The sequence below is a fragment of the Haliotis rubra genome, unplaced genomic scaffold, assembly GCF_003918875.1.
Source record: "Haliotis rubra isolate DU_JTF1 unplaced genomic scaffold, ASM391887v1 Scf55, whole genome shotgun sequence".
Lineage (NCBI taxonomy): Eukaryota > Metazoa > Mollusca > Gastropoda > Lepetellida > Haliotidae > Haliotis > Haliotis rubra.
Window position 1 is genome coordinate 1,326,786 of NW_025767246.1, and position 24,452 is coordinate 1,351,237.

The following is a 24,452-nucleotide window of genomic DNA, read 5'->3' on the forward strand; positions in this document are numbered from 1 at the left end:
CGGGTGGAAAACAACGAAAACTTTGAGAGGTGTGGTTACGCATGGAATACAATGAAAACTTCGAGAGGAGCAGTTACGGTTGAAATACAATGAAGAGTTCAAGAGGGGGAGTTACAGGCAGAATACAGTTGAGACTTCTAGAAGGACAATTATGGTTCGAATACAATGAAACCGTCAAGAGGGGTATTTACGAATGGAATACAATAAACACTTTGAGGAAGAAGTTACAGGTAGAATACAGTTGAGACTTCAATAAAGAGTTTGAGTAGGTTGGAATCAACTGAAGACTAGTAATGGATATAGAAAGAAGATAATCAATGGTTTTTCTTTGCATATTGAGGAAGACACAACACAGAAGTGATGTTGAGGAAAGGGGTTGGGTTGGACTCTATATTTGTTTGTTGGATTACTCTCCAACCAGCATTAGTATGCATTCGTCTGATATGAGCAATGGCTGCAGGGAGTCACACCGTTGAACCACTGACGTTAACGACCACCCAAACTAACATCCGTTCATGCGCCCCTTGGCGAGTCCCAAGGAATAGTCACGGTGAGAAAGGGTGGGTAGGATAACTAAGGGGGTGATGTTTTTTAACGCCCCTTTGAACATTATTCCAGAGATATCGCAGCGTGTCAGTTTCATGTCAGGTGAAACCCATGAGGTATGGTGCTGACAAACCTATAAACAATCTGGGTGAAGCGTGATTTGAACTCACGATCACAGGTTTCTGACACGTCCAAGGGACGTAACTCTGGATAACGAGTTACAGGGATGAGAGTGCCCATGCATGTGAATTTGGGTGAGACGGTGTGATCTCGAACATACGAACGATTCCATGATGCAAAGACGGCAATGCAGTCTGGTAAACAACAGATCGTTCAGTGATGGTGATTCAGTGCATGTCAAACGGTTAGAGTGAGTGATGAAGACTGATGTGTGACAATGAACGTAAAGAGTGACATGATGCAAAAGAGTGACAAAGGTGAGAGTGAGGGGAAGGATTGGGTTGAGGGTATATGATTGAGAGTTGACGCTGAGGGTAAGGGATGAGGGTGTTGGGGGTTATGGTGGAGATATTTGATGTTCTTACATCACCACTCACAGTCCAAAACAGGTTGTAAACATGCCTGAATCAGATCCAGGTTTTGCCAGAAAAGGCAGAGACAGTGGTCCAGATGAGCTAGCAAGAGCGAGGTACAACAAAGCTCATGAAGGGGAATGAGAAGAGCAACAAGATGCATGACAGGAAGGACAGAGAAGCTGGTCTAGGAAGAGGATGAGGAACATGAAGATGGAAGTCCTGAGCGAGGTGATGGGCATGAGGATTGAGACAGTGAGCGGCGGTAGACAAACGGAGCCCTGATAGTAATGTGTGCTGTATACAGTGTCATGTTGTTGCACTCCTGATTCCCAGTAGAGACAAAAGCTGAAAGGAAGACTCACGCCGAATTTAGGGACAGGACAACACCAGGCTGGTGGAGAGGCAGATATAGAGATCACTACACCAGGATATTACACAACAACTACAAGCATTTCAAGAGAGTGATTAGTAGCAAAACACCGAAGAGAAGCAGTGCATTTTTCAGGATGTTCAAACCATTTGCCATTATTTAATAAAAGCGTTGCATAACGTTGGGTTGGACACATAGGCATGAATAGCTTTTCATTTACATTCATGTAAAGAGAAATGCACATATAAAAACATCACATTTACATCTTAAAATCTCAAGTTATAAAACTGTAAAAGAAATGAAAGTTTTAGCAGTTTAAAATGGATCGAAGAAAGTGCTCAAAAAGTTAAATGCAAGATAAAATTAGCATTCATTGGCCACGTTGGTGAAAAATAGCTTTATAAACACCAGTGAACCAGAAGGAAGTCATCGCGTCCCTTTACTGGGTAATTACTTGGACATGTATGTGGAAGGTTTGTTTAACAACACTTTTAATGCCCAGGTTTGTGGAGAACATAGCAATAGGATGTAAGAGCTCTTTAACACCGGCTGCAAGTATGTTAGCATTTGGCTGCATCGCTTTCCCAATTGATTCCATGAGCATCGTTATGCAGGACAATAGAATCAATATCTTCGTGCATGTCTGCCTATATGACAAACATTTTCGAAAGGGTTCCTCGTGTAAAGTTGCAAGACGGGATAAGCTGCTATTTAAAAACGGAAATGATTTTATTCAATTCTATCCAGTTCGTCTGCCGATTTCTCTGCAATCTTCCGTAAATTATTTACTCATTGTTTTTTTGAGTAGTTAAGGGTCTGTTGTTACGTTTGTGCAAACATATGTGAGTTATTTTGAGGAGAACGAGCATATAGCTTCTGAAATCCATCCTTGGCTTTTTGAGAGATGTAATTCTAATTCGATTTTTCTGTGTACATTGGTGTTACATAAGAACAGGATGACTCTCATGTGCATCATCGTTATCGGTATCACGATTATCTGACTGATCCACGGTGCTTCAGAGGAACTGATGGTTAACTAAATTTTGGAACAATTTGAACTTCATTGAGGTATATATATATATTCAGAATGTGAAACAAAATGAAAAGTGAAATACATCCATCCAAACAGAGGTCGAAATATTCAGAATGTGAAACAAAATGAAATATATCATAAACCTATCTAAATTAAGGTCGAAATATTCAGAATGTGAAGCAAAATGAAATATAAAATAAACCTATCTAAATTAAGGTCGAAATATTCAGAATGTGAAGCAAAATGAAAAGTAAAATACATCTATCCAAATTAAGGTTGAAATATTCAGAATGTGAATTAAAATGAAATATAAAATAAACCTATCCAAACTGAGTACGTGCATGCACACAGAACAATGTTCAAGGTCCTCATGATCATTTATAATATCAAATACAATGTCCAAGGAAAGGAGTTAAATATAGTATGCTTCAGACTCTAATAGAGAACGAATTTGAACTTAAATCATAAAATGATTCATTAGTGTAGACTTTAATGTTTGAATTTTTATAAAGGCTCATAGTTTTAATTACTCAGTTTGTTGATGTTGAAAAAATATTTGACATTATTTAATATTCTGATTTTGGCAGGAGGTGATGGAGTGGGGGTCACTCTTTAGCAACAGAAATCAATGAAAAGTGGTTGTCTAATATTTGCTATTGTTCAAGATCCACCGACGTTATGTGCAATGACCAAGAGAAATGCACTGAAAATGCATCAGATGTACATGGCTTCAATAGAACCGAGTCTGACACAAACATCATTGCCTACAAATGTTTCAGGCATTTTGAAAGGAAGGGTAATCTCTGTACACTGGAAGTTCCTTTAAATGTCGAACTTAATATATATCAGTGTCAGCTCTATTAGGTCACGTGATCTCTGCGGATGGTGTTGTTTGCGAGACTGTGTTCAATGGCTGCAGAGCCTGAACCGAAACTGTTGGAAGGGATGAACTATATACCGCACATCAAATATTGGCCTCGGGTCAGCCTCTGGTCATATAGTGGTATGAATTATTATCTCCCTTCGCTTCCAGACAAAATACAGAATCAATTGATTGTGACACATAACACTAGCAGTGATATTGATGCGAAGGTCAAGGCCGACTGTTCAGCTATCTCTGCAGGAGCAGCACAAATGCAAACTTCATTACCCCGGGGACACAAACGTAAACATTCTGGGACCCGAGCTTAGACTACGGCAAACGTTCGTGACCCGAATTACCACGCGTACTGTCGAGCGTTCTGCCCTAACCTGACCGTTAATTGCAGCTGGAATCTCTCGGGAAGGTGGCAAAGATGGCGGTAATTAATTGCAGCGTACATGATTATGTTTGGTGTGCAGCTCTGGGTGAAACATGCAAGCAGCACACGGCATCATGCTAGACCACTCATGTTGCTGTTGCTGTTACTGTTGCTGTGGTGTCGCAGCCATACCGTTCATCATCAATTCCACCATAGTTTCCAGTAACACAACGATGTTACAAAATATGGGGACATTTTTTACCATCATGACAAATGGACCCTGTTGTTGAATGCATCTCGTTTAGCTGGCCCAGTAAACTGCACCGTGCTTCGTCGTACCACGAGCAATCGAAACCTGCTAATTGACGGATGTGAGCGCATTTGATCACCATGTGCGATCGATTTGCTAGACATACAAGCAAAGAGACCCGACTGGGTCTTGAAGACGCAAATACCTCATAAATATCCGCCGTGAATAAAGCATATATAACCGCAGCGCTCACAATAAATTTCCCAAAGCCAACACAGCCAACATAAAAATATTATTCCTTTTAGTTTTTATGTGCACGAAGGATTTGGTTTCATACCTCTGTTTTCTTAGATTGTTATTTACAGTAAATGGCTAATACCTTACTGTGGAACTGACAAACTTAATCAATATCTCTCCTGTCAAGTTCTATTAGAGCATAGACCTGCGATCCACAATGGCGGACAACGACGGACAAACACCAAACACTGGCTAATTGAAACTGTTTTTTGTAGGAATTTAATCAAGTATCTACCCACACAGATCAAAGTTAATCGTTCTTGAAGATAATCATGGAAAAGGGTCATTTATAACCAGACGCAAACATAGCTGCGTGGCTTATTCTATTAGATTCATTGCCTCTGTTTGGGCGGCCCATTCTGTCCAGGCGAGAGATTCCTAAAGCTTGTGTTCCAAGAGATGCGATCTAAATGCCAGCGGAGTGTATAGAACTGGGATCGATAATCAAAGATGCTTGACTGTCCTCGTCATTTTTCCGTCCCCGTGTTGTTGCGATAGCTGGAGAAGCATCAGGATTGATCTCAGTCCTCTGCGTAGCAACATCGCCGGCCTACAACCGCCATGTCTACGGTTTACATCGTCGAGATGTATTTGCAAGTTGCAGTTCAAGGTTGAACAAGACACACGGAGCGAGGAGCGGCCAAGTGAATAACAGGCTCTGTTTAAGCTGCTTACAAAAAAACAAAAATCGTTAATTATCATAATATGGGCTGAATTACAATCTTCCTTGGATCAGCATAGTGAATTAATATTTTTTTATCGATTAACAGATAGATTTCCTCCTTTTGACATATATAACGGTGTTGGGAAAGCGTGGGAAGCGCATACTTATGTTTTTGTCATATTGTTGGATCATTGCCGCGTTACACAACAGATCACTATTCACCATGATGGGAATTTAACCAGGGCTCCAGTGTGAAGAGCGAGCACCCTACCTACTCACCCCTGTAAAATGTGGCGATAACGAGATGCCAATAAGCATGTAATCAACCTTTAACATTTGGAAGCATGTGAAACTAATGGGTTTGATGGAACCCCTGTTATCGCGAGATGCTACTTTGTTGAACACGATCTTGGTAGTTGGCAATCTCTAGATACTCCGAGAAACTCATTAACTACAGAAGTTTCCCGAGATGACGGACAGGATAAACTTTGTTGGAGTAAGACCAGGGAGGCAATTGACCCAAGCATCAAAAGTGAAGATGTAAACATATTTGACCTTGGATTTATCCTCAGCTTAAGGTATCGTTGATGTTTGTCTGTATCTAGGGATCGTCTATTTGGGTGGGTGTCTGGGGCCTTGGGGCTCGGGGTTCGGGGTTCGGGGCTAGGGGGTTGGTGCTCGGAGCTCGGGGCTTGGGGCTTGATGCTGGGAGCTGTTGGGATCTTGAAGCTGAAAGCTTGAGGTTGGAGGCTGGGAGGTCGGAGGTCGGGCTGAAACCTTGGGGCTGGGAGCAGGGAGCACGGAGGTCGGGCTGAAAGCTTGGGGCTCTGAGCTTGGAGCTTGGAGGTCGGGATTGAAGCTGGGGGGACTAGGAACTACGGGGATGAGTTGGTAGCCATGAGCACGGGGGTACGCCTGGGAGCTGCTAGCCGCTGAATACGTCAGTGGATACCTTTTAACAATGGCGGTTGGGAGATGAGAGCTCTACGTCTGGGAGTTCAGGGCTGGGACCTGAGACCTGGGACCTGGGAAGCGGATTTCTTTCAAAATTAATATTGCATTTTTAAGACATTTTTAACATGACAAAATACATAAAAATAGATTCTGAATTGTTTTGGTCGTATCAAAAGAATTCACCCCTCAAATGTACAAACAGCACATTTCGCTGAGATGTTAATACAAAAAGATTTGTGTCTTACATTTAAAATAGGAATGTAAGTTGGTAGCAGGAGAACTCTGCGATCGATTCCTGGAGGGACAACACGATCACATGTGCAAGTTCAGTTAATCGCCACTTCCAGCAATATCACGGGTGACAGATTAATATGGAAGGAATTCCTGCAGGGCATCAAAGACAGTTCCCACTATACTCAGACAAGAATAACCTTTATTCTGTGAAATGGATTTATTTTTTTCAAATTTATCTTGTTATCAAATTGAGGTTAAAATATTATACGAAGGAGCTAGAGAACATATTTTTCCTGACACTAAAGGAATGTAGATCCTTCAAAGTATTGTACTCAACATTTGTTTGTGAATGTACGAATGTGTGTATTGAGTGAGAGTGAGTTTAGTTTTACGCTGCACTCAGTAATATTCCAGCTATGTGGCGTAAATAATCGGTCTGTAAATAATCGAGTCTGGATCAGACAGTCCAATGTTCAACAGCATGAGCATCGATCTACGTAATAGGGATACGATGACATGTGTCAACCAAGTCAGCGACCCTGACCACTCGATCGCCTCTTACGACAAGCATGGGTTACTGAAGGTTCATTCTAACCCGGACCTTCACGGGTCACGAATATGTGTAAGGCTTTGTGTGAGAGCCATTGAACTGATATATGGAGGGATCAGAACAAGGACTGGATTTGGGATTCGAACTAGCGGATCCTGTGAAAGATTTCCGATTACGCCACACTTCATCCCCATGTTTTTCAACCCCTCCCCATGTTTTTCAACCCCTCCCCCATGTGTTTCAACCCTCCCCATGTTTTCAACCCCTCCCCATGTTTTGTAACCCCTCCCCAATGTTTTTCAACCCCTTCCCCATTTTTTCAACTCCTCCCCATGTTTTTCAACCCCTCCCCACGTTTTTCAACCCCTCCCCATGTTTTTCAACCCCTCCACCATGTTTTTCAACCCTCCCCATGTTTTTCAAACCCTCCCATGTTTTTCCACCCCTCCCCATGTTCTTCAACCATTCCCCCATGTTTTTACTCAGTATCATGAGATGTTCATTGAGCGGGGGCCGGGGGGCGTTCAAAGGGCAGAGGAAAATCGAAGTATTGATTTCTGAAATAATATTGTTGCCTATCAAGGTCAGAAATAGCTTTCTGTGACTGTAAGATGTGTTGTATGTCTATTTCTCTATCATATTAAAGATATTTCAAGATCGTCATATCTAAATGCAGCTTCATCTGACAAAGGATGCGGGAATCCGTAAACTTACATAAAACAGATGCCGCAGTAAGGTTCCTCCTACAGTTTGAGATTGTTACACTGGGTGATTGATATTTCAGAGTTAACAATCACCTTTTTCAAAATGTAGTTCCAGAAAATCGATACTTTGTTATTGAACGGTAGGAGTAGACACACTTTGTACAGCAAAGTTGTTTTCTTCACTTCTATTGACAAACAGTTGGTTGGCCTTAATGTTTAGTGAAGACTCGGGTTAGAATGTTTAGAATGTTAGACTTGTCTTCAACAATCTATAATGTCGCATGTGGTGATTAACGGGATCGATAGTCAGAATGCGGTGCATGAAATCATTGCTCATGATAATATAAACTTCTAGATCATTTCGGAATTCGAATATTTACAAACTTCCGCGATATAATTAGAATATTGTTTAACGTTTAATTGCTAAACATCAAACCAAGAAACAAAATTAATGTTTCATCTGTTTCTTTGAACGACGGGTATAAAATAAAATTCTTCCACATATCATGGAACCCTCTGGTTATTGGTTCCTGGCAATAATAAAACTCGTGCAAAGAGCTTAATATGCTTCCCTACTCTGACCAACACGAATAGACCAAAATAGACACTTTATCAGTTATTTATACTTTCCCATTTGTCCTTTGTTGGATGTTCAATGAAACTATCATGGGAAAGACGTTATACATCTAGACTGGATACAACAAAGATGCAGCTCTTCATCAGGAATTCCATTAATGGCATCAGTTGATACGGATGTTTCGCGACAGCCATTGGTTGGTTGATGAAACTGTTTCACGTAAAAGCTTTCATAGTGTCAGCCAAACACGGGGCTGTTGCGCAGATTATCACATGATTTTATGTGTATTTCGGATCTGAAAACCGGGTCGAGTCTCACGGTATGGAATTAGTTTGTCAGGACGATCAATAGTCTAGTTTGACATTACTAGTTGCTAGGGAAATATAAATGCAGTTGAAAACGGGTAGAGCTGACGTGGTTAGAGTGAACAGTTACAATGACTTGTTACAAAATTCATGATTAGTTTCCTGTACATACATGATGTAGGTATATAACAGCGAATTGAGTGAGTGAGTGTTTGAGTATAGTTTCACGACACTTTTTGCAAAATTCCAGCAATATCACAGCGGTGAGCACAAGTAATAGGTTTCACACATTGTACCCATGTGGGGATCGAACCCGGAAATTCGGCGTGACGAGCGAACGCTTTAACCACTGGGCTACCTCACCGCCCTACAGTGAACTGATATCTGAACTACACAAGTACGTGAGTGAGTGGGTGAATTGGTGGGCGGTTGAGTGAATTAGTGAGTTGGTTGGTTTGGTGAGTGAGTGAATGGGTGGGTGTATTTGTGGATGGGTGAGTGAGTGAGTAGGGTTTTACGCCGCTTTTGAAAAGCATGGTGCCGACAAACCTAAAATCATTATCAGGCGAAATAGGATTCGCACCCGGATCATATGTTCCTGGCGCGCGCAAGGGACACAACTCTGCACAGATAATTGCGGCGCCTTATACGACATAACCAATCGTGTCCCTGAACAAAACCCATCATTAGTTGCTCTTGTATGTTGATTAACACCTCTCAATATTTACCTATGGACATAATCAACCCTTCCACCACATAAACCAGTGATTGACAGTATGTGTCCCCACGTTGTTGCGCTAACTGACCACCCAATCCAAATTGTCGCCTCATATGAGCAACATATGTTGCTAGGGAAACAGTTTGACCCCAGATCCCAGCCGTATGTAGTACAGTATGAATGAAACCGTTTGTGTCAGAATTAGATATTTTGAGTTTATTAAATTAAAGTACTTAACGTTACTGAGAAAGTTTAACTCAAGACATATTGATTTCAGACAATGTTGTTCCTTCTCAATAAACGAAAAAAAGATCATTTTCCGACAAGATAGACTATAACAGCCATTCTCTTAGACGTAACTTCCGCCTTTAAATATAGTGAGGTGAGGTGAAATTGGGTTTAACGTCGTGCTTGAGAATATTTCGCTCATATGACGACGTGCATGCGTGTGTATGTGTATGTGCGGCTGCTTGTACTAGCCCAGACTGAAGCTGGTTTTATAGTGCTAGCCCACTGAGATACCATGCCGCAGTGAAGCATGAATACCCCACTCAGACACATTATACTGACTCCGAGCCGACCAGTCCTTGTTGTACCCATTAATGCCGAGCGCCAGGCAGGGACCAACAAGTACCATATTTTAACGTCTTTTGGTATGACGCGGTCGGGGATCGAACCCGCGACCTTCCGCTCTCCGGGAGGACGCTCAAACCACTACACCACGGAGGCGGTCTGCCTTTAAATACGGCCTGGTTTGAATGACAATAGCAACTTGCATGTTTAACAATAGCAAAATCCTTTCTATCTCGTATTGGTTCACAATTCACACAATGTTTTTGCAGGAATCCACAGCGGGAAAGAATGCCAGCTCCCGCAGGATCTATCCGGCTAGATTACTATCGACCACCCTGCTATACAGACACACTATGGAGGGCGAATACCTGTACACCGGCTTATGTAAGCTTAACGCTGGAGGCAGCGTGTGATACACATCAATACGTACACTAGACCTACCAATAGCGACGCTCCCAAGACACAGCAACAGTCAATCCCAAGAATGTAACTGTTGGCTGGGATGGAGATGCTGGTTTAGATAGTATTGTCTTCATCTTCGGTTGAGGGTAGCCTAGTGGTTAAAGCGGTCGTCGAGATGCCGAAGACAAGGGTTCGATTCCCGACATGGTTACAATGTGTGAAGCCCACACCATGATGTTGCTGGAATATTGCTAAAAGCGGCGTAAAACCATACTCACTTTTCGGGCGATGGGGTAGCCTAGATGTTTAAGCGTTCGTCGACATGCCGACAGCAAGGGTTCGATTCCCAACGTTGGAACAATATGTCGACTCGGTGATTTTGCTACAATACTGCTGACAGTGGCGTAAAACACAACTTATGGACACTTCTAGGCTGGTTAATGATGAACATTACAGGCGTGATGGGGTGGGGGTGGGGTGGGGTGGGTGGGAGGGAGGGTGTATCTACAAAATAACAAACCGCTCCTAAAGAACGGAACTACACAGCCAATTTAGGCTGAAGGAGTTGCATGATTATTACGGTTTGAGTCCAAGCTGTGAGAGAAGCTCAACAGTCTCATCCTACAGGGTACCAGACAGACAGGTATATTTCATAAATGTACCTAAGGGGTACCTGTTTCTAACAAAGTTATTTGCCCTAATTTCTACTATTAGACATATTGTATCATGGCGTCCAATGCTACAATGACCGTCAAACTGTCAACATATCGTTCTTACGTGGGTGGATGATATTGATTTTGTCTTATGGATGGAAAGATGAGATTCGTATCACCACTTCCTGTCAAGCAGGGCTCCTTTGCACAAAGTGCTCTTAGATCTATAGTTATCAAAATTCTGTGTTAAAGAATATACGTTAAACTACAATTATGACGAACTCAAAGGACCTATGATATGAGTTTGTTCTACGCTTTTCGACTAAAATAAACAAGTGGCCGAACCCCAAAATATCTTTTGTTATGCGTCACTTCGTTAAAACGTAGTTCACTGTAAGTAACGATCGTCTTAGATGGTGAGGTAGCCTAGTGGTTAAAGCGTTCGCTCGTCACGACGAAGACCCGGGTTCGATTCCCCACATGGGTACAATGTGGGAAGCCAATTTCTGGTGTCCCCCACCGTGATATTGCTGGAATATTGCTAGAAGCGGGGTAAAACTAAATTCACTCACCCACTGACTGGAAATCGGAAAATAAGGTTTGTTTTGTTATTGGCGAATCTAGTTTCTACACCCTTAGCCAAACACAAGTTCCTGTCATGGGCTCATTGTACGTGATCTCTTTAGTCTATTAGTCTAAAGGGACTTCCATAAAACCCCGTGAACAAGGCCCTCTCTCTAGTCCCTGAACCGATTATTTTTCGTTCTGCCTAGCTCTTTCTGAAATGCCAGACCGCCTCCGTGGTGTAGTGGTTAGAGCGTCCGCCCGGAGAGCGGAAGGTCGCGGGTTCGATCCCCCACAACGTCATACCAAAAGACGTTAAAATATGGTACTTGTTGGTCCCTGCCTGGCGCTCGGCATTAATTGGTACAAGGACTGGTGGCGGCTCGGAGTCAGTATAATGTGTCTGAGTGGGGTATTCCTGCTTCACTGCGGCATGGTATGTCAGTGGGCTAGCACTATAAAACCAGCTTCAGTCTGGGCTAGTACAAGCATCCGCACATACACACGCATGCACGTCGTCATATGAGCGAATATTCTCAAGCACGACGTAAAAACCCAATTTCACCTCACCTCACCTTTCTGCAATGCCAAAACCCTAAATGAAGTCGAGATTTCCTCATGTTTTAAATCTCCCATCTCACTGGGGCTCCTTTTCAATTAAAAGGAATTATTAGTTATATATTTAGAGACTAAACGTTTGTCTGAATGCTCAGCAAAGCGTTAACGGGAACACCTGTAAACATCACTTGCACAGCTTACCCACCTCAGCCGACCAACTCGGACAAATGCCCATACAATGCCAACAGGTGCCCTGCACGTGCGTCTACTTGCGCAAGAGAAACTGACGCGCAGCACCCGTTTAGACCGAGTACCGTTATCGCCTTGTCCAAGATCAATATTAAACAGCTCCTGTCAGCGGCTACAACTCAGGGCACGGGCTGTATTAGTCAAATCAGTAAATAACACAGAGTGAGACCTGGTGGTTTGGCTTGTCTCACTCGAGGTGGCGTGTTTCCCTTTAACAAACCGTTATTACCAGCTATCATCACAACTGTCATGTCGGGGGCGCTCTGTGCTTGTGCATGGCCGCACTCGCAGACCCAGCTGCGTGTTTGAGAACCGCCGCTCGTGGCAGGGAATCGAATACTTGGCTTTATGTTTACTGCTGATGAAACTGAACAAACAAGCATTGGTATTGATGAAAACATGTCAGCCGGAGGTCCGTGGAGAGGGTGGACTGGTTTTGTGTTCTTGAACGGGACGAGTTCGTATTTGACATCAACAAACCCGAATCATTGGTCAAAAAGACCAGAATATCCCCAAAACGGTTTTTTTCAGAAGGTATTGGGTTGTTTGTTAGTTTTACGCCGCACTCAGCAATATTCCAGCTTTAATGCGGCGGTCTGTAAATAATCAAGTCTGGACCAGACAATCCAGTGATCAGCAGCATGAGCATCGATCTGCACAATTGTAGAAGGTATTGGGTATTTGCTGAGCTCAAACTATATAAACTCTAGCTATTGATGATGATGATGATGATGAGTGAGTGAGTATAGTTTTACGCCGCTTTTAGCAATATTCCAGCAATATCACGGCGGGGGACACCAGAAATGGGCTTCACATATTGTACCCATGTGGGGATGATGATGATGATAATGATGATGATGATGATGATGATGATGCTGATGCTGATGCTGCTGATGATGATGATGGTGGTGGTGGTGGAGGTAGTAGTTATTATAATGATGATGATGATGATGATGATGATGATGATATGATGATGATGATAACGATGATGATGATTGACACACAAACTCACTGAACACATTCTAATACACGGACAGACACAGCACTGTTTGAGTGATATATCTGTTAAGCCACTACTTCACGTTTTAATATAAAAGAAAGGTCGAGCTGTTTATGAGATCTTATGTTGCTGTGGTCGACATATGTGAGAAGCACTCATCTGCATGTGTTCATGTGTGTACCTGCACGTGTGGATACACGTGCATGCACCTTTCTGGCCTCTGTCTACAGAGGCGGTGTTCTTCCTCCCATTACTGCGGCCTTTACAGGTGACCTTTACCTTACGTCCACGTGTTGAAAATGAGGCAAGGTACACATGCACTTAGTAGGCGGACAGGAGGCCTGACACATGTGTAAATAGAACATAAGTGAGATATGCCTCGGTAAAAAAGTCCATATGTCCATTACGGGTCAGAGTGGGCCAGCACATATGCCACTAAATCAGTCCATACCCCGAGAGTGTATTAGTGTTCGGTAATGTGAGTTTAGGTGAGCTACAGGTGACTTGGGCCTGTCTACAAAGCCGGCGCGATGGTTCAGGTGAGGTGAGGTGAAATTGGGTTTAACGTCGTGCTTGAGAATATTTCGCTCATATGACGACGTGCATGCGTGTGTATGTGTATGTGCGGCTGCTTGTACTAGCCCAGACTTAAGCTGGTTTTATAGTGCTAGCCAACTGAGATACCATGCCGCAGTAAAGCATGAATACCCCACTCAGACACAGTATACTGACTCCGAGCCGACCAGTCCTTGTTGTACCCATTAATGCCGAGCGCCATGCTGGGACCAACAAGTACCATATTCTAACGTCTTTTGGTATGACGTGGTCGGGGATCGAACCCGCGACCTTCCGCTCTCCGGGCGGACGCTCTAACCACTACACGATGGCACCTTCGTCATATCGAGTAGGGTCTTACAAAGGAACACCGAAAACATCAAGTCTTAAAATCGGAAATCATTAATGTCTCACGACATATATAGTCAGATCTTATAAAAAGACACCACGTTCCACGACATAATTAGTCAGTGTGAGTGAGTTTAGTTTTACGCCTCTTTTAGCAATGTTCCAGCAATATCACGGGGGACACCAGTAATGATCTTCACACATTGTGCCCATGTGGGGAATCGAACCCGGGTCTTCGGCGTGACGAGCGAACGCCTTAACAACTAGGTCTTAACCACCACCACCACCACCCCACCGCCCTATATAGTCAGATCCTACAAAAGGACACAAGGTCCCCCGACATTCATGGGTCTTGGAAAGGGTCCACATAACCATTAGCAGTGACAGGTAAAGGTAAACATCCAAATAGATATTATGTATCAATTATTAACTCTTGATGACGAAACCACAAAATGTTCTACAAAACTGGCTTCAAATAAGCAACCAAAACAACCATCCAAATCTAATTTGCACTTCCTAGCATCGATGGGAGGGATGTTTGAAATAACAACAGCACTCAGAGGTCACTCCACCTTCATCTCTACAACGCACGCACACACAAACACACGCGCACGCACGCACGCACTCACCCTCCACGGGGCAGGGAAACAATAGTTCCATAGGCATAACAGCCGGACTCAGAGGTCACCCCACCCCCATCTCTACAACGCACGCACGCACGCACGCACGCACACACACACACCACTCTCATCTCCACAACGCACGCACGCACGCACACACACACCACCCCCATCTCTACAACGCACGCACGCACGCACACACACCCCCATTCTACGCACGCACTTACGCACGCACGCACACACACCACTCTCATCTCCACAACGCACGCACTTACGCACGCACGCACACACCACCCCATCTCTACAACGCACGCACACACACACGCATCTCTACAACGCACGCACGCACGCACACCACTCTCATCTCCACAACGCACGCACTTACGCACGCACGCACGCACACACACACACCACCCCCATCTCTACAACGCACGCACTTACGTACGCACACACACACATCTCTACAACGCACGCACTTACGTACGCACGCACACACACACACACATCTTACAACGCACGCACTTACGCACACACGCACACACAACACTCTCATCTCCACAACGCACCCACCCTCCACGGAGCAGGGAAACAATAACATACAAGTCCCAAGGTACTGGCATAATCACGTTTAGAACCTAACACAATAGTAACAGTATTGCGAGAGCCGCCCACACGCTCCAGTTTCACTACGGATGGAGATGCTGCTGTTACTGCTGCTGCCTCCTGGCTGGTAGAACGCCCACGGGAGGTAGTGCAAATAGAAATATAATCAGGTTTACTGCAGGTGATGTGTACCCTGATTAAAGGTGCAAATACATGCCTGGTGTGCTTCAGCGGTTTCCTAAAATCAAGCAGTAGTCAGTAAGCAACCTTTTACTACCGTGGGGGCGGTGGGGTAGCCTAATGGTTAAAGCGTTGGCTCGTCACGCCGAAGACCCGGGTTCGAATCCCCACATAGGCACAATGAGTGAAGCCCGTTTCTGGTGTCCCCCGCCGTGATGTTGCTGGAATATTGCTAAAAGCGGCGTACAACCAAACTCAGTCAGTCAGTTTTACTACCGTAGTGTTGAAATTACAGATGGTTGATTCATGTTGTCATGGTACTTTGACGAAAACCTATAGGTGAGTGAGTATAGTTTTGCGCCGTTTTTGCAATATCAGCAATATTGATGCATGGTGCACTTTGAGATAAGGGTTCAATGAGCGGGACAGAATCAAATCACTGTTCCGTGATATCTATTCGAATGCGGGAATACGTTTAGCACCCGCCGCCGACAACGACCCCGACATTAGCGGTATATCACACTCATTCAACTGCTGACAGTCGTGAATGGAATAAATTTACCATATTAGGTCATTCTGTGACTTGTGTACCCATTGACCCTACAAAACCATCCAGCATTTCAGGTACAGTCTTCGGATCAACTTGCCCGAACTCGCGTCGTTTCGTTAACGAGATCTGGATAAGCTGGCTGAGCCATCGATTCGCCTCGCGGTGATGAATTACCCAAATTAACACAGGATTTGCTCAATTTCATACAAGAATTACCAAACGTATTAACAGGAATTACCTGTCAGTTTTTAGACATAATCTTAATTGCTGTATCGATCGACGTCCATGACTGAACATGATAATATGAATATACTAATCCAATGAATATACTAATTCAGGTACAGTAATTACCTGGACAAATACATAATTCTTATAAGTCTCACATCATCAGGGGGCGGTGTGGTAGCATTGTGGTTAAAGCGTTCGCTCGTTAGGCCGGTTCGAATCCCCACATGGGCACAATGTGTGAAGCCCATTCAAGTGTCCCCGCCCTGATATTACTGGAATATTGCTAAAAGTTGCGTAAAACTAAACTCACTCACTCTCTCATATTATCAGGGGCACATGTGCGTCAGGACCTGTGAAGATCCGGGGTAGAATAGGTCTTCAGCAACCCATGCTTGCCCCAAAAGGCGACTATGCCTGTCGTAAGAGGCGACTAACGGGATCGAGTGGTCAGGCTCGCTGACTTGGTTGACACATGTCATCGGTTCCCAATTGCGCAGATCGATGCTCATGCTGTTGATCACTGGATTGTCTGGTCCAGACTCGATTATTTACAGACCGCCGCCATATAGCTGGAATATTGCTGAGTGCGGTGTAAAACTAAACTCACTCACTCACATGTGCGTCAGTGGTTTAACGCGCAGAAATTCGCTGTTCAGAGTTGCGTCCCTTGGGGATGCCAACAATCCATGGTCATTGGTTCGAATCCCGGTACTTCTATAGATCGTGTTACTCGCTTTCTCCATTAACACCCACGACCTGCATGCTTAGGCTATACTCCCAGAAGAATTCGACGAAATGATCAAACTGGAATATAGTCCAAAATGGCAATAAATCCAAAGCACTCATTCACTCACTCATACCACCAGATCATCCCTAATTACGTTAAATACTCAATCGGGGACGTCTCCGACGGCTGTCCATCACGACACACGCATCTGCCAACAGTACCACGCACGCAACGTTGTCGGGATTTAGGTTTGAAAACTCCATCCTTCCTGCAATTCTCGATTCGTTTCAGAAACTCTTAACGCATTTCAATACTTACTTGTACATTATTGCAAGTAAACATGTTAGACGAACTTAGAACTACCTTGTTTTATTGATACGTTGATAGCAATAAAAGTGGTTAATGCAATCAAAACATCGTTACCTCACCCAACCTCCTCCAGAAGAACATCGAACTTTTCCAAATGACCTCATTTGAGTGGTATGGGTTTTAAGATGGTGCTTTTATTGATTTCCGGGCAATCAATTCGAGCCCAGCTCTGAGTTACCGGGTACTGGCAGTGACAAATTACAGAACAAATCAAACTAGACATTGCCACCTGCACAGATTCGTTTCAAGATTCTGCGAAAACGACCTCTACTTTGAGTGAGCTCCCCGAATAAGGCCCCTCAACTCCACACCCTTTGATGACGGTGTCGATAGCGATGTTGACGCTATAAATTAAGTTCGAATCAAATCAAACCTTTCACTACAGCTGCAGATATTTGTTCTAAGACCCGAACCTCACTGTACAAATTTCTTCGGCGAGGTTTCTTTCATAAAACGCGCTTCGAACTGAAGATTGTAGGCGATGTCGCTGTCGATGGTGATGGCGATATAGTGGCCGAAGCCGCAGAACTAACGAGGCAAGGGAATCGATTGATTACAAGATCTGCCTGGACAGATTTTCTCATAATAGCGATAAAGCTGCGTCCTCGACGTCCCATTCTCCATCATCACGACATTACCACATCATAACACTGGTTTCGTGGCAAATCAAGGGCTATTTCTTCCGATAAGTCGTTACAGGATAACGGTAAACTATCTCTCCAACGTAATTATGTACATACCATTTCGGCATTAATGTCCTGTTTGCACAGCGATGTTGTGTTTTGAACGCCTGAAGTAAGCCCGTCTTGCTCATCCAATACAACACGCTATATAATAACAGGAACGGCTTAGGTTTAATAACGCACATTACACCGAACACGCCGATTCCATCATCATGTCAGACAAAAACACGAAGCGTTTAATAAGCCTTGCATAAAAAAAATGGTGTCTCAGGTATTAATACATTTTGTTTGAGCACGACATAAAGCTTCGCACGACATACTGTGTCCAATAACGGATCCTGAAGTGCTTTCGCAATGCCAATGTGTTTTTCGAAATAACTGCGTGTATTACACAATTTCTTTCAGAATTCTGCACTTTAAGACGCTGGGCCTAGATTTTCGAAGCTCTCTTAGCGCTAAGATAGTCGTAAGTGCCATTCATTAACATTAACTTACGACTATCTTAGCGCTAAGAGAGCTTCGAAAATCTAGGCCCTGTTCATCAAATCAGTGAGTGAGAGAGTTGGGTTTAACGCGCGTTAAATCCCTGCTCAGCCAAATAAACGAACAAAAATCCAGAAAATATCATTCAGACGCGTTGAGAAACATAATGATGTTGTTAGGGTGTTGGTTGGGGGTGTGGGGGTGGGGTGTTATTGCTGGTTGGGGTGGTGGTTGGTTAGTTGAAACAAAAACTTCCAATGCTTATGTAGTTTTATTATACAGTCTTATTTCAGACCTTGAAGTATTGACACTCGATTGGCTCCTTTTATCATATCTTATTGATATATTTAAAGATTTATTTTCTTCAGACTATGTTCATTTCCGAGACTACATTTTAGTTTAATGCTTTATGTAACTGCAAAAGGAGCTATGCACTTGTTACTTCACTCTCAATTTCTGAGTGCGGTGAAATGGCCACCCCATGTTCCTTACAACGTCATGTACCACTCATTGTTAAATACTCATTAATATGATGCATGTAATATTGTCGACGATGCCCGAATCAAATACATTACCGTTCATTTGGCTACCACCAGTATTGCCTATTATTTCTTTTGCGTGGGCAGTTTCTTCACGATACAATAATCATATAAACTTAACAAGTAATAATTCAATCTGAAATCGATCACAATATTACCGTCTCGAACCTTTATGACGAGCAAACAAAATCCTGCTATATATTTTCAGATTACCAAAAGGTATTGGAAGCAACGTAGGATAGCGCATGCGCAGTTCAGTATCACGTGTACACATGATTGGCAGAACGGTTCGTTTTTCTCTCAAGGGCTATTCCTCTTCATACATACTAAGCAGAAAAAACAGACCGCTCATCGACCGGCGGAATATATCGCCTGCCGCAAGAGAAACACCTGCTGGTTGGATTTGTTGAATGCGGCGAAGAGAAAAAAACAACTATGCCATACAGTTTGGCGCTGGGTTACCAACAAAGTGTTGGATCTGACAAAGTGGCCGCTTTTCAATGTAACCGATACATCACTTCCGGCTAACCTAAATATATAGGTCATCTGGCAAGGAATTGGATTCACTAGTATTTCTAGTTCCCGTGACTTTCCCATTTACAAGACCGTGACTATTTTATAAATATTTCTTGCTGTGAAACTGTTTATATTTCTACTCAGCGTAATCATAATTTGTAATAACCGTAATATTGGTTTGGTTTTTTTGTTGTTTAACAACGCGCTCGACACTATTCCAGCGGCTGGCCGGTAAATAGTCGAGTCTGGACCAGGCAATCCGGTGATTAACATCATGAACATCGGGATAAACGAGCTTAGGCGAGGGATCTGTTTTAAACGGTTTAAAGTCGAATCAGGCAACGTCATGACTCCATTGCTGCTCTAGGTGAGGTGAGGTGAGGTGAGGTGAGGTGAATTGGGTTTAACGTTATGCTTGAGAATATTTCGCTCATATGACGACGTGCATGCGTGTGTATGTGTATGTGCGGCTGCTTGTACTAGCCCAGACTTAAGCTGGTTTTATAGTGCTAGCCCACTGAGATACCATGCCGCAGTGAAGCATGAATACCCCACTCAGACACAGTATACTGACTCCGAGCCGACCAGTCCTTGTTGTACCCATTAATGCCGAGCGCCATGCTGGGACCAACAAGTACCATATTTTAACGTCTTTTGGTATGACGCGGTCGGGGATGGAACCCGCAACCTTCCGCTCTCCGGGCGGACGCTCTAACCACTCCACCAAGGAGGCGGTCATTGCTGCTCTGGGCATTAATTAGGTCCCGATGAGGACCTAGGTAAATGATGTAATTAAATGTGAAATGGTGTTTATTGGCATACACTGACATACATTGGCCGTCAGCAAGCCGTGCTTGCCGTAAAAGGGAACTAGTGGCGCGCTGACTTGGTTCACACATGTCATCGTATCCCAGTTGAGTACATCGATGTTCGTGATGTTGATCACTCGATTGTCTGGTCCAGACTCGATTATTTACAGGCCGCCGCCATATAGCGAGGATATTGTTGAGTGCGGCGTTAAACAACAAACAAACAAAAACATATGAAATATGTTCTAAGCGGCACTAATCCCGACTAGCACCCTTGGCTTTAACAGCAAATAGATACTGGTGTTTGTGCCACCTATAGTTTAAGCTGTGCGAGTGTGTCTTCGGCGTGACGAGCGAACGCTTGAACCACTAGGTTACCTTACCGCCCCTCTCTAGCTTAGCGGAATCCGGTAATGGGCGACATCGAAGAAGTAGCTGAATGAGTTGTCACGGCGTAGATTGGCATTCCATATCTACAGGAGCGACACCGGCAGCGTCGACAGTTATCACATCGGCGTGAACGACAACTGTTACACATAATAATTGTCAACCAGGTGTTCCATTGTACTAGAAAATAGACAAAGAGGTCGCGAAGCAACACCTGGAGCTGGTTACTATTAGGAACATACAATACAAGAATAACGTCATAATCATAACTGAAGATGAAGAGAATCATTTAATTTAAATAAATCCTATTAATACCATATTTCTTCATTGAATTAATATCGTTTTGCATCGGTTGAAGAGTGAGTGTTGTGAGTGAGTGAGAATGGTTTTACGCCGCTTTTAGCAATATTCCAGCAATATCACCGTGGGTGACACCAGAAATGGGCTTCACACATTGTACCCATGTGGGAAATCGAACCCGTGTCTGCTGCGTGACGAGCGAACGCTTTAACCATTCGGCTACCCCACCGCGCCTGAACTTACAAGGTCGGTATTTTGAAGAGTTATCTATTGAATCCTGGAAGGGACATTGTCGCGTTGTCGCATTGTCGCCATTTGGAGGAATAGAAAAATAATGTTCAAAACGCGACATGTGACATCGCGACAATGCGACAAATGGCCGTGTTGTCGCATTGTCGCGCTTTGGTTAATTTTGCCTCATTTTGCTTGTTTTTGAGAGGGCGACAACGCGACAATGTCCCTTCAAGTCCAGCATTTCATAGTTATCTGTACTTGCTTCTCAAGCCGATCAAGATTCGTGTGCACACCAATCGTGACGTCAGTGCAGAATTAACAAAGGCTCCCTACAGCTCGCACCTTTACAATATTCAATGATTGTTTCATACGCAGCAACGAAGTCGTCTTTTCATCTGGACTGGTTCTTAGTTAGACCTGCGCTGCGTCATCTTTACCATGTATCAAGACACATGATCGGTAAAACCGTGGTGGTTCCCCGCCATAATATTGCCCAAAGCGGATTGGCAACAATATTCACTCTTGCGTGTGCTCTGTTGGCACTGTCAAGCTCCTAACAGCACACGTTACCATGGCTACTGAGTAAGAAGTGTGTAAGAGATCACGTGGCAATTGTGACTACGTCAGGTGAGAGACTATACATGCAGTTACATACAAAGACAAAGAAAGGCATACAGATGTCGAGTTTCGCTGCTTAGTATCACAAAAGACGCTTGGAAATGTTGAATAGTAATAATGTTGTCTCTTGTATTCAAGACGGACACAGCCACCATGGATGTGACGAAGACATCTCTCAAGAATGGAGATCATAAGATGTACGTCGAGTTGGGGTCTACAACGCGTTGCAGCTGGTGTTTTGGTGAGTGAGTGAGTTTGTTTAACGCCAGTCTTCGTATTTGCCTTTTACTGCGGATCAGCTTAATATGGGAGCAAATCCCGAAGTAATCCCGAATGTCCTGACTGACTGACTGACTGAGTTTGGTTTTACGCCGCTTTTAGCAATATTCCAGCAACATCAGGGCGGGGGACACCAGAAATGGGCTTCACACATTGTACCCATGTGGGGATAGGAACCCGGGTCTTCGGCGTGACGAGCCAACGCTTTATCAACTAGGCTACCCCACCGCCCCCCGAATGTCCTGACAAACAAGTCAAATAATAATTTGGACGAATTCGGAATTCGAGAACAACGAGCACAGTATTCTGCCACATCCAAGGGAAGTAACTCTGGTTTGAGCTGGTTTCACAATGGACTCTTTAAAGTTTATTAAAGAGGAGGCAGATATGTTTGTAGAAAATATTTGTTCAGCAAATGTCCAGGGAAAAATATTTCTTGAAAAATCTTTGGCAAAACATGATATTTTTCACCAATAGTTTGGGGAAAAATTAAGAACAAATTCTGCAAAACATATCAAAAATCCTCAATCCTAACACTACCCCCCACTCCCACCCCTCCAACAACCGACACCACTAAAATAGAATTAGACCGCAACAATTATTCATAAAAATAGTTACATAAATCCAAAATACAATCCGAAAATGATCGCCCCCTTACATGAATAGATCCCTCATGGTATTCCCAGCACATAACACCTCAGACGTCCATCATTGGCAGTTTTCCTGTTATGTCGAGTGCCCGCGCATATATCACAGCCCCACAGAGGAAGCTCACGAATTAACTATCAATATTTTCATTATCTAACAGGCTGTATTGTACGTTGCTCGCGATCAATGCGTACAACGGGACATTCAGCATTGTACGCCACACCTCGCTCTGAGAGTGATGAGCTAGCAGTCACAGTAGCGTTGTGGCTGCATTGTGTTTAGGAGATAACACAACGTGAATAAATTGTTGTTGACGTGATAACTGACGGTTGTTGTAGTGATGTTGTAGTGATGTTGTAGTGATGTTGAGGGATGCCGATGGACTGCTGGGCCTAGATTTACGAAGCTCTCATAGCACTAAGATAGTCGTAAGTTAATGTTAATGTATGCCACTTACGACTATCTTAGCGCTAAGAGAGCTTCGAAAATCTAGGCCCTGTTCTACGTTAACGATGCAGCTGTATTCCTGTTATACAGCTGTTATATCGGTGGTCGGTCTGAACCAGACATGGGGTTGATATTATGAGCATCGATCCACTTCTGAGGAATATTGCCACGGAATAAAGTTGCTGAGCCTTGTTTGTTTGTCGCTTAACGCCGCAATATTCCAGCTATACGACTGCAGTGTGAGTGAGTGAGTGAGCTTAGTTTTACGCCGCACTCTGCAATATTCCAGCTTTATTGTGGCAGTCTGTAAATAATCGAGTCTGGACCAGACAATTCAGTGATGAGCATCGATCTGCGCAATTGGGAACCGATGACTTGTGTCAACCAAGCCAGCGAGCCTGACCACCCGATCCCGTTAGTCGCCTCTTACGACAAGCATGGGTTACTGAGGATCAATTCTAACCCGGATCTTCACAGGTTACTGCAGTATGAAAATATGGAAACATGTGACATCATGAGCATCGATGGACACAAATGAATCAAACCAGTGAGACTATTCACCCTATAAACACAGTCATCGTGGTATATAGGGACGTAGATCAAATCACAAACCTGAACAGACAGATGTGCCTCTGAAGAGACTTCGTTAATATTTTCAAATTTACAAAGATCATTACTTGACACAAACTGGATTTACCCCGTGAAGATCCGAGTTAGAATTGATCACAAGCAACCCTATCTTGTCGTAAGAGGCGACTAACGGGATCTGGTGGTCAGGCTCGCTGACTTGGTTGACACATGTCATCGTATCCCAGATAGTGATAACCGCCTCCGTGGTGTAGTGGTTAGAGCGTCCGCCCGGAGAGCGGAAGGTCGCGGGTTCGATCCCCGACTGCGTCATACCAAAAAGACGTTAAAATATGGTACTTGTTGGTCCCTGCCTTGCGTTCGGCATTAATGGGTACAACAAGGACTGGTCGGCTCGGAGTCAGTATAATACGTCTGAGTGGGGTATTCATACTTCACTGCGGCATGGTATCTCAGTGGGCTAGCACTATCAAACCAGCTTCAGTCTGGGCTAGTACAAGCAGCAGCACATACACATACACACGCATGCACGTCGTCATATGAGCGAAATATTCTCAAGCACGACGTTAAACCCAATTTCGACTCACGTTACCCAGATACTGATGATGTCAATCCCTGGATTGATTCGTTCAGGCTCGACTATTTACAGATCGGCGTCATATAGCTGGAATACTGCTGAGTGTACCGTTAAAAAAGCAAGCAAAACAAACAAAAAGTCACGAAACGGAATTTTATGAATTTCAATTCCGACTCAATTGTAAAA

At 43.8% G+C, this 24,452-nt stretch overlaps 1 protein-coding gene and 1 long non-coding RNA gene across 2 annotated transcripts in view; both read right to left on the bottom strand.

The window, feature by feature from the left end:
* The window catches only part of LOC124253699 (potassium voltage-gated channel subfamily B member 1-like), a 278,894-nt gene that overhangs the window by 34,793 nt on the left and 219,649 nt on the right, over nucleotides 1–24,452 (bottom strand).
* On the bottom strand, nucleotides 1,087–23,147 carry LOC124253701. Its single transcript, XR_006892266.1, has 3 exons — nucleotides 23,039–23,147; nucleotides 15,372–15,377; nucleotides 1,087–1,098 (listed from the first exon to the last, which is right to left on the bottom strand). It is a non-coding gene; the product is annotated as an uncharacterized LOC124253701 (long non-coding RNA).